This window comes from Montipora foliosa, chromosome 6 (genome assembly GCF_036669935.1).
Source record: "Montipora foliosa isolate CH-2021 chromosome 6, ASM3666993v2, whole genome shotgun sequence".
Lineage (NCBI taxonomy): Eukaryota > Metazoa > Cnidaria > Anthozoa > Scleractinia > Acroporidae > Montipora > Montipora foliosa.
The window spans coordinates 35455101-35466824 of record NC_090874.1 but is presented as its reverse complement, the minus strand read 5'-3'; positions in this window follow the sequence as shown (position 1 = coordinate 35466824).

Genomic DNA, 11724 nt, shown 5'->3' with positions numbered 1-11724 from the left:
AAGGCGCACTTGGAGGGAGCCTTCAAAAAAAAAAAACATATAAAAGTTTGAAGCACTCTAACTTGCAAATGGTTATATGTTATATCGTCCTTACCTAAAGTATAAATTAGATTCAAGCAAGATTTAAATCAACTTGATCACATTGAGACCTCCTAAATTCTAATTACTAACGTTCATAGACAAAGTTTCTAAGTATTTGCACGCCATATGCAGTGCGAAGTTCAACAAACAGCTCTACTTGTCTGCTGCTGGCTTGGCTGATTCAAGCAGAGTTATCTTGTCCACTGGACGCTCGAGAGTGGACTTCATTGTCTTCACCTTCACTCTACAGACGTGGCCGTCGCTTTTGTTCGGGTAAACTTCTTGGGTGCGCCCAAGTGGCCAGGAATCCCGTGTGGATTTCTCGTCGACTACGAGCATGATCTCACCAACTGCAAAGTTCCTCATAGGGGCATTCCACTTCTGTCTTTGCTGCAAGGAGGGTAGATACTCGTGGACCCAACGGTGCCATAACACGTCTGCTAGGTACTGCACCTGGCGCCATCTGTTGGAGTACTGGTCTTCTTTCACAAGCGCAGCAGGAGGTAATACAGGCCCCGACCTGAGCAGGAGCAGATGGTTTGGTGTAAGTGCTTCATAATCCTGTGGATCGTCGGAAATCTTCCTCATAGGCCTGCCATTGACAATAGCTTCTACTTTGCACATGAGGGTGAGTAGTCCTTCATCATCAAGTGTTTGCTCCTTCAGAAGCGGCAAGGACTTTCCTGACGGTTCTTATAAAGCGTCCCCACACTCCACCATGATGAGAGCCAGCGGGTGGATTGAATGTCCATTTCGTTGACTCTTGAAGCAGAAACTCGTGAATTTGTTGGTGGTTCCAATGATTTATTGCTTCTCTCAATTCTTTCTCGCCGCCCACAAAGTTGCAAAGTTTAGGTCGACCCCTCCTCGAGATAAATCTTCTCATTGCATTTACGAAGGAGTCTGTGTCGAGACTGTGGGCTACTTATATATGTATGGCGCGACATGAAAGGCATGTAAACAGGATGGCATAGCATTTCACGGTGCTACTGCCACGGCGAATAGTGATTGGGCCAAAGCAGTCCACACCTACATTGGTAAAGGGAGGTAGATTTGGTGTAACTCGGTCCTTGGGTAGGTCTCCCATTTTCTGGGTCCCAACAGGCGCTTGCCGTCTTCGGCAGCTGAAGCAAGAATCAAGGACACGACGAATACTGCTTCTTGCCTTGGTTATCCAGAATCGTTGTTTTACTGCGATAAAACGTACTCGAGACCAGAGTGACCACACTTTTCATGATATTCCGGGATGAGCAGCTCGGTCACGTGGTGTCGTTTGGGTAGGATGATTGGGTACTTCGCATCTGGTTCGATAGGTGCGTGCCTTAATCAGCCTCTGACACAGAGCAAGCCATCTATCATTTTAGCATCCAGCTTGACAATAGTGCTTGATTTCTTGATCAGACTTGGGTTCAAAACTTCTTCAGGGGAACTTTCCCTTTGGACATTTTTGAGGATCTCCTTTTCTGCTAGGTCCATTTCTTCAACACTTAAAGGGACGAGTTTGTTTCCACACTGAAGGATTGTTGATTGTCCCTCTGCCCGTCTCTCACGCTGTCTCCCAAGTTGTTCTTTGTAACGCATCATTCAAGCGACGAACTTCTTTGATCGATACCAGGATCAAATTCGTTCGAAGATTCTGTTCAGGGCATTCGTAGCGATGTCTGCTCTAGTAGTGCAGGTCTTTTCTTCCTTTTTTACTTCTGGATCGTTTTCCTCAATGTTTCTGTCCATTCCGGGTGGTCGTTGAGGCCAGCTTTCCTCAGGTAGCCAAAGAAACTGAGGACCTTGGAGCGAATGGCTTTCTTCTAGCAACGAGTGGACTGATAATCTGTGTGATGTGTCGTCGGCAGGGTTGGACTTGGTGTCAACATATCGCCATTGAACTGGCAAGGAGACATCTCTTATGGTGGCAATTCTATTTGCTACAAAGGTTTGAAACCGTTTTTCTTCGTTCTCAACATAGCGCAATACGCATGTGCTGTCTGACCAGAAAATAGACCTACACGTGGGTTTCTTTTCCAATTCCTCCTGGATCATTTTCTCAAGTCTTGTAGCTATGACAGCCGCAGACAGCTCCATCCTTGGGATGGTTGTAGGCTTGAGAGGAGCTAATCTTGATTTTCCAAGTACAAAAGAGCAGTGGATATCGCCTCGGGTGTTGACAATTCTAAGGTACGAAACTGCACCGTAACCTTCCTGAGACGCGTCAGAGAAATGATGCAGCTGTCTCGAAACAATTTCTCCAAACTCCGAGCGCTTGAAACATCTGTTAACTGAGAACTGCTCTAGCTTCGGTAACTCGTTTAACCATTTCTGCCAGCGGTGTGTTTCCTCTTCTGAGATTGGGTCTTCCCAACCGAGGTTCTTTCGGCACAGGTCTTGCAGTATCGCCTTTGCCAGTAGGATAAGGGGGGCAGCAAAACCCAGGGAGTCATAGATCGAGCTCACGGTAGAGAGAACTCCTCTTCTCATAAGTGGTCTGTCTTTGATGGTGATAGTGAACCCAAACGTATCTGTGGCAACGTTCCGCTGGACTCCAAGCGGTCTCTCGACATGTTTTGACTTGTCAAAGTCCAGTTTTCTAAGAGAAGGGGCTCTCTCGGATTTAGGGATCGACTCAATCACTGGGGAGGAGTTTGAGATCCTTTTTGTGAGACGGAATCCACCTTTCACAAGACACGTGCTCAGCTGGTCGGCGAGTTTAACAGCTAATGACTCGGATTTCACTGCTTTAAGGCGGTCGTCAACGTAGAAGTTTCTTCTAATCATTTGAATCGTTTCTGGGTCGAAGTCACCCTCATTGTCGTCAGCGGTCTTTTGTAAAGTAAAGTTTGCACAGCTTGGGGATGACGCACCGCCGAATAGGTGTACTGTCATCTGGAATTCTTCGGCTTGTTTGCTAAGGTCACCGTCTGTCCACCACAGGAATCGCAAAGTGTTATGGTTGTCTGGACAAACTTTCACCTGATGAAACATCGCTTCTACATCAGACATTAGCACTACAGATTCTTCGCGGAATCGAGTTAGCACTCCCACTAACTTATTGGTCAAGTCCGGCCCTTGTAGAAGCTGGTCATTCAAAGATGTTCCTCTGTACTTTGTGGAGCAGTCAAACACGACTCTCACTTTGTCAGGCTTTTCAGGGTGAAAGACTAGGTGATGGGGCAAATACCAAACTGGTGTGCTGAGCTCCTCAAGCTGTGCAGTGTGTACTCCTTTTGCATAGCCTTTACAAAGAAGGTTGTCCATCAATTTTGTGTACTTTCCGTTAAGTAGTGGATGCTTTATTTTACATGAGAAATCTTTTTTTGCAAAGACAAATTTTATATACCTTGTTTTAGCTAATAATTTGTCGGTGTCACCATCTCTGTCTGTCTTTCTGCCTGTTTGTCTGTCTATCTACCATAGTTTTATATCTACCTACCAACCTCTCTTTCTTATGACTTAAACACCAAAGACATGCAAAATCTGATGTTGCTCCCTTCATGCCCAAAATCAACAACAGAAACTGAAATTTGAGGGAAATCAAACTTAAATCAGTTACAGTAATAAATAAAATTGAGTGTGATACATGTTCTTTTCTTCTGTTTCATTGTTTTCCCCACAATTTTTTAGTGGGTGTTCAGTTTATACATAAGTACTGTGTTTATTTATTAAAGCAATAATATATATTGATGCTGAAATACTTCTCAGAGTTAAGGAATCAGTAAAACTAAGGAGAAAATAGTATACCTTGTAATCCCCACCTGAATATATGTCTGTAGGAATTTTCTTTCCATCAATGCAGATATTTCCATCACCAATCAAACTTGTTGATGTAGCTGAAGACATCTTTGCCTGATGATTTAAGAAGGTCATAGCTCTCATGCCCCTTAAGTTCTTGCAGCTTAAGACGCTACTTTCACTCTTTAACTTCGGTTATTTTCCCCCTAGTGTTCTCAAAACTCTGTTGTTCCTCAATTTTTTCAAGATACTGGTGAAGATGAGAATTTTGTTTTCTCAGATTTTCAAGGTCTGCATAGACAGTTCGCAACTTTTCCTTTGTCTCCGTCTCCTTTGCCACAGCTATTTGAAGTTCCAAGTATAGAGTTTTACACCTGTTTAGAAGACTGATATTTTCTTTTTTAAGGGCTTCATTTTCTTTTTTCAACTCGTTCAAATCTCTCTCCAGCTCACTGATCTTCAACAGCTCTCCTTGTCTCACTTCAAATTCCCTCACCGTGTTGCATAGTTTTGTGTAAGCCTCTCCAGACTTCCCTTTCAATTTACTGTGCGTTTCTGAGCAAAGCTATCTTATCGGTCCTTCGAGTCTGCAGCAATCTTCTTCCCCATTGTTCCGCTAAAATTGCATTAAGTATCTCAATTTAGCTGACTTTAAGTGAGGTCGCGTTCTTCAAATCGTACCAACCTTTCAAGGACGTGCAGCTAAGACTAATTTTTACTGCGACTTCATCTGCGTTTAATTTATTTTTTATATATTCTAAGCTGTTTATACTTCCGAGGCGCTTTAGTTTCTCGACATCCAACTTATTAAGAACATCCAACATCACAAAGCCCTGTCAAATCATTAGCGATAAGATCGCAAATGGCACACTTTTTTTTTTTTGGCCGGGAAGTGATGAATGAAATCGTAAAACGCAACATGTCTTGTTTGATTTTGCCGCAAAATGTCTACCGGAAATAAAATATTCAGAACTTTAGCTGCTGGCCAAATGAACTGCTTTGCAGCTATCCCAGAACAAAGTGTAGGTTCTGAGAGCTGATTTGCTCCTGCAAATTTTCATACCAAACATGCTCACCTTTCTGACTTTTTAGGCTTAAAAAAATCGTTTAGGATTCACATCATTCGCGCAGCGGAAGGAATCATGTAAGATTGAGGATTGAGGCGGAGCTGAGCCACTTTTTAGAGTTTTTGATGGAAAAAACGAAAGAAGAAACTTATCGCTTTGGGCTTGATATTTCCGCTTACACATGGGGAATAATTCTACTATGTGGATCCGGTCCGGCAAGTCAAGTACAAGACACTGGCGCAGAGGTATGAGCGTTTGATTGCTGGCTGTTTTTGGGATTTTTTAAGGAAACATGAGGGATCAAGCGCAGTTCAACCTCGTTTTTAATTGGTAGTCGAAACGAAAGGTGTTGCGTAAACATTGCAACCAGATTTTCTTGCCAATGACACCACACTGTTTTGTATAATGCAATGCTGGTGTGGCAAATGAGCTGTCTTTATTATACCGGTATTTGTTTCTAGTAGTGAGATTACAATCCTTTCCATACAATTCCTTTGCAAAATTTGACGTTATTTTTCTGTTAACCGCTGGCTTATCGTGGGCGCGTGACCGCATTTGTTAGCGATGAAAAAAAGAATTTGTAACGAGAGTTTCGGAAGGTCAGAAGGATCCTAGAAATATACAGTTTACTACGTATTGTGTTTGTCAGAGAATAATGCATTGGACTTAGGAACTTAAACTGTCTTGAACCTTTTGTATACAATTCATTATTTTGGTAAAATATAAATCACCGGGGGGGGGGAGATAGTGTCCAAAAAAGATTCCCTCACACGGAAAAACTAACTTGAGGTGGAGAGGAAAAATTAAGGTAAATAAAGGTCTGTTCCTGAGAATATAACTTTTCACGGTTTCTGACGCCAACTTGGTTGGGAACAAACACACTGAAAATTACAATAAATGTACGGGAAACGTGGGGAATCTAATAACAAAATATTTCATGGAAAATTTGAATTCCAAAATATTTATGAATCAAAAACGCATGATACCACGTAAAATAATTTGCTGATAAAAAAATTTAGGAACTTAACCTTGCTAGGAAAGCGGCAATTCATTTGTCTGCCTTAAACTTCACAGGAAAATTTACATAATGGAACCAAAAGGTCGAAACAGCAGAAAGTAAATCGTTATCTTTAAGAAAACCCCATGAAGTTGTCCTGGGTAGGTGAGTGGTCCCTAGCAGAGCATTTACAAGGCAGCTAGGGTTGGAGGGCTTTTTGCTAACACTTGTGGTCTGACCAGCCTTTGTTGGACATTCCATTGACTGTCGACAAACCGCACAATGATAGCTAAAGCCTCTCCCAAACGTGTACTGCCATCAAAAATGGTTGACACGGCTTTGGCTTCAGACAGTTCTGATTTTAAAGTTTCCTTTTCTTTTTGAAGAACGGAGGGAATCAGCTCCCTTGGGTGACTCTGAGAGGTTAGCTGATGCCCATAGTTTTCGAGAAATGAGCGTAGGCAATCAATCTTAGGCAAGGGAATTCCAGCTGTTAAAAAGCTTTGGATCAGGTCAAAACGATACAGACGCATATTATAAGGTAATGTTTCTCCTTTAGGATGCTTTGCTTGATCATTTGTTCGTAACAATTCTAGTACAGACAGGTCTTTTTTGTTTGGCCTTTACATGCTTTAACAAACTGACGTGTTTCTGGACGGTGCTTTTCTTCTTGCTTATTGTTTCCTTGCAAGCATCACATCTTAACTTGCCATCAAGTGAGGTAAGGTACTCGTTTTTACGTTCCTGGACTCGTTGCCACAAGCTTAACTTTGGGTCACTTTGCCCATGGGTTGAGCGGCTCTTACCCACTGTAGCTTTCTTTCTCTTGCTATTTTGGCTTTTTTGGGAGTACGAAGGTTGGCCCCCAGTCTTTTGGCTTCGGCAATCGGATTACTTGGGCCCTCATCTGCAGATTCATCTGAGTTGGATGTCTTGGAATCACTGTAAGTGGCCGCCATCTTGAAAAACGTGCAACGTGATACCACTGACCTCGTGATAAGGCATCACAAAAATCAACCCATGGGGGGGGGGAGCTTTAGGCCCTAATTATTGTATTTTAGAATAAATTGAATAAATGTCTATCGAAAACTGACCGATGTGACTCAAAACGAGAATAAACTGGCTTCAAAGAACCTCAAAGAGCCGAAAGTTGCCGAAAATTCTAAAAGTTGCCAAAAAGTTGCTAAGCAACTTGTGGCTAATCCTAGCACTTATAGGGGACACTCTAAACTGGAATCAACAATTAACGCAAAAGAAGTTAAGCACTAGAGTGGAAAAATTGTTACAAGGAAGAAGTGACAGAGGGTTGGAGAATATAGCTGTTGGAAGATTTATGATTGAAGCACGTGGTACAAACAGAGGGAGTCTCATAACTGGGAATTCCGTTCACAATCACCGGATTGAAAGGCTGTGGCGTGAGGTTAACAGAGTTGTTGTAAGTAGGTTTCTGAACATTTTTTTGTATCTGAAGCAATGTGGTGTCTTAGATCCTGGAAGTGAGAGACATCTGTACTGCCTGCATTTTGTTTGTTTGCGTCTAATCAACACTGCCCTCAGGGAGCTGACCAGTGCTTGGAATGATCACCCAGTAACCACAGAGTCAAACTACACTCCAAGACAAATGTGACTGCAAGGAATGTTACAGAACAGAAACTCTGACCATGTTGCCATTAGGGATGTGATAGATAATGAGAGTCTAAACTTGGATGAGTTTGGAATCGAGGAAGAAGGCCCTGTTTCTGCTTTAGAAGCTGCTTCTGTGGTTGTTCCTGAATCATCCATTAATCTCTCAGATGAGAGTGTGAATGCTCTCCATCAAGCAATATCTCATATCCCATTAGATGATGATGGAATTGTATATTACATGGAGACAGTTGCAACCCGAGATAAAATTTTAGAATAGAAATGTCTATGACACAAAATATATTTTTTATTCCTGAACAGAACACAGTAATAATGATGTGACAGTAACTCACATGAGGTCTCGATATCAAATGTTTATCTTTACAAAAATCAACTTTTTTTTTACCAAACAGCATTTACCAAATAGAGTCCTTAGAAAATCAAGTTTAGTCAGACTTAAAACTGGTACGTTGAGCAATGTTACAGAACATTCATTTTAGTAGAGGCACAGTCGGGGCATGAAACTTGAAACACCATTTCATGCACATTTACAAGTTGAGTAATGGTGAAGTTCAGAACTGTCCTACCTACATTGATAGCCTTTACCGTGATGCATTTATCAGAGTGATGGTAGACTTTGAATAAGACAGTATGTCACATCAAGAATACAGTGTATCACCAATAATTATTATTGTAGCTTTCACTGTTGCTTCTTACAGGAACAAAGGTAAGGCTACATGTATGTTCACACAGGACTGGTCCCAAATGGATCCAGCTGTGACAGACAGGCGTTCTGTTCACAATAAGGTCCAATTTGTGGACCTCCAAAACAGCAGATCCAGGTCCAGTTTTGGAACTGCTTCAGTTCCAAATGCTAAATGGATCTGTCTTTGTGTAAATACCTGGACCGGTTCCTTTCATTAAGCAGCTTCGCATGCTTAATGCATAAAAGATAGCTGCTTTGCTCACTTTGACCGGTCCTGTGTGCCCTGACGTAGGTAAAAGAACAGTCCCTTGTGAACAAAAGTAGTCCATTCCAGGATCGGGTCGGATCCGTAATTTGGGACCGGTCCCATGTGAACATAGCCTAAGCATCATCAAATTTACATGCAATCATGTTCAACTGAATTATGCTTTTTTTATCCCAAGCAAAATTCAGTTCAGAAACAACAACAGAACTTATGTCAAGTGAGTGGTTCATTCCCTTCTTGACAGTACCTGAAAAGAAGTCACTAGTTGATAATAAGAGTTTACACAAAAACTGACTTGTATTAACAAACCTGAAAATGACCTGAAATCGCCTTTCCTTCAAACCAAACATTTAGGCTAAATGGAATTAATGGCCCAGTTAGACAGGACAAACAGTTAAAATCTAAGACTGGTCTCAAAGCCATACATCTCCATGTTAAAAGTAAAAAACTGTGAACTGCAAATTATGTTAATCTTTGAAATTATACACTTGCATACAAGTTCAAGCATGCAGTAAATTCAAACAATTACAATTTGATTTTTGGGGTCTTATGCATTATGCATAAAGACCCCTAAGTCAGAGGCAAATCTTGTCAGTATGTCACTTTGAGGACGAGAACACACGTGACAGTCTGGCTTGTAGACTGGGTACTAGTAATTGCAAGGTCATTGTTTTTCAAGTGTCGGCCATTGCTTCTAGCGTTGGTTGTTTGCAAATAAATCTGCGGTCGTTTTCCCTGTTTTGGGAAAAATTTGAAGATTTTTCCGTCGCAAATTAGTTGTAAGGTAAGTTATTTGTGTTTCAAAATTGATCTGTCGTGCTGTTTCAGATTGGTTTTCTTTCTTTCATTTCGAAAATTAACTATCCTTTGCCTGCCTTGTTTGTTCTTTTTTATTTCATCCAGGTGACGTCGCTGAGTGGAATCGATACGGGAGTTGTTTACTCTCGCAAGCCAACATATTTAGACTCGGCTTGTGTTTAGTGCGGATTGCACTGAAGCTAAGACGCTTTCGCAAGCCCACATTCATTGGCTCGAAATCCGTTGCGCACCACATACCTCACAAGTATCTCACAAGCTATCACAAACCAGTATTTATCGGCTTGAAATGTCGGTGTGGGTTATATCCCAAACTGAAAGAGTTATTGTACTCTAAAAAATAGTGGCATTGAATAAGAGTTTTGCACTCTCAAAGAATAGTATTTCGTACTCTTACTGTTGTCTGCTACTAGCCGCCAGCATGGGAACAACAATCGAACAATACCGGTCAAGGATCGGCTGTCACAACAATTTTGTGAAAGTCAAGGATGCATTTTCAGGTGTGCGAGGGCGATTTTGGAATACGTTGCTTATGGTGTTTTACTTAAATATGTTTTACTTGCCAACATTAAAAAAACAAGTTGTTGGACATTACAAGTCGTGTAATGAGGTGATGTTTTGGTTTGCACAAATGATGTGCTACAATGTTTATATCCCATTGCTTATAAGGCAAGCAAATGATGTGGAGGAAAATCCAGGTCCTACAATATTTGATATCATTGATCCAACAACCACTGTGTCTGCTGACTCTAGTCAAGGAAGTGAAACAATCTTTGGTGTGAATGCTGGTAAAGTAATGTGTAGCAATGTCACTTCCTGGTATTATACCATCAAATACAAGAGTAATTCTACTTTGAACAATATTTTGGTTATTGGAAATAATCTATACAGTCTATATGATGTTCTGTGCGAACAAATGACTATTTGCTGTTAACTGATGTTCCAGACATGGTTTCAATATTTGATAGAGTGTTTTTATTGCAATATAGTGTATTAATGCCATTGGTTAACAAACAACAATTGTAATTCCGTTGAGAGTTTGAAAATACTCCTAGAAGTGATTTTCTAAGAGACATATATGGACCAATGTTTGATGTCATTAACAAACTTCCAGTAAATGATTCACTATACACCCTTTTAATAAGTCTAGTATATGCTGTTTTCCGCTAATGACGTCGAACTCTTGCTTTCAAATTTTATTTAGGAATGTACAAAGGCTTAAAACGTTTCTGATTTCTTTTCTTTTGTGAAGACTTCGTACATTTCTGAATAAATTTTAAAAGCATGAGTTTGACGTCATTAGCGGAAAACGGCATATATTACACTTATTAAAAGGGTGTATATTGTAATGAATACACTTTATCAAATATTGAAACCATGTCTGGAACATCAGTTATCAGCAAATAATCATTTGTTTGCACAGAACATGTTATAGAACTGTATAGATTATTTCCAATAACCAAAATATTGTTCAAAGTAGAATTAGCCCACAAACTAATATCTTGTATTTGGTGGTATATCATAGCAGTATGTGACATTGCTACACCTTGCTTCTAGCATTCACACCAAAGGTTGCTTCATTTCCTTGACTAGAGTCAGTAGACACAGTGGTTGTTGGATCAATGATGTCAAACATTGGAGGACCTGGACTTTCCTCCACATCATCACCTGTATTTTTAGGTATTGCTAATGCTGTGTGTACCATCAATGTTTATTACTGCTACTCCAGTAGATGCTGCTAGTAACACTGTTGGAATCTCAGGATTCATTGGAGCATGTCTATAGGTTTTTACTACAGTTTGGTAAAGTGTTTTCATCAAATGGCTTTTCCCAGCACCACCACCTCCAGTTATAAACAAATAAACTGGTTCAACATTTTGTGACTTCAGACTGTTGAGGTTTTCATTTTATTTCTAGTCCATGAAAGCACCCTGTTGTAAGCTTTAGGTTGCGTTTTTTATTATGTAATGATCTACATGTAACTGATCGACGTAATTGGTCATCAGATCTTTCTCTTGGCTGTTTATACATTGTTACTGGTGATGGACTGATTTCCAGTAGTGTGGGGATTTGCACCAAGCTCTGAGAGTACTTGTTCATTGAATGCCTCATCTAGTGATGATTCATCTTAGAATTCTAGTTGAGTTTCAGCATTCTTTTGATCATTTATAAGATCATATGAATGTATGACAGTGCCATGCTTGTTTCTTAGCCAATCTAGTGCTTCTGTTACTGGTAAATAGCTGATAGAGATGATGTAGTGTGCAGCAAGAGTTGTCTAAACAGTGCAAATGGCATTAAGAGGAATTTTAGTGGCAAGTCATCGATGCAAAATTCTGAACAGGTCTGGAATTTGAAGCATACTTAAGGAACTCATTTCACTGCTGCGTTGTTATGGCAAATTTTGAACCAATCACGCATGGTAAAAGTGAGACCGTAGTACCAA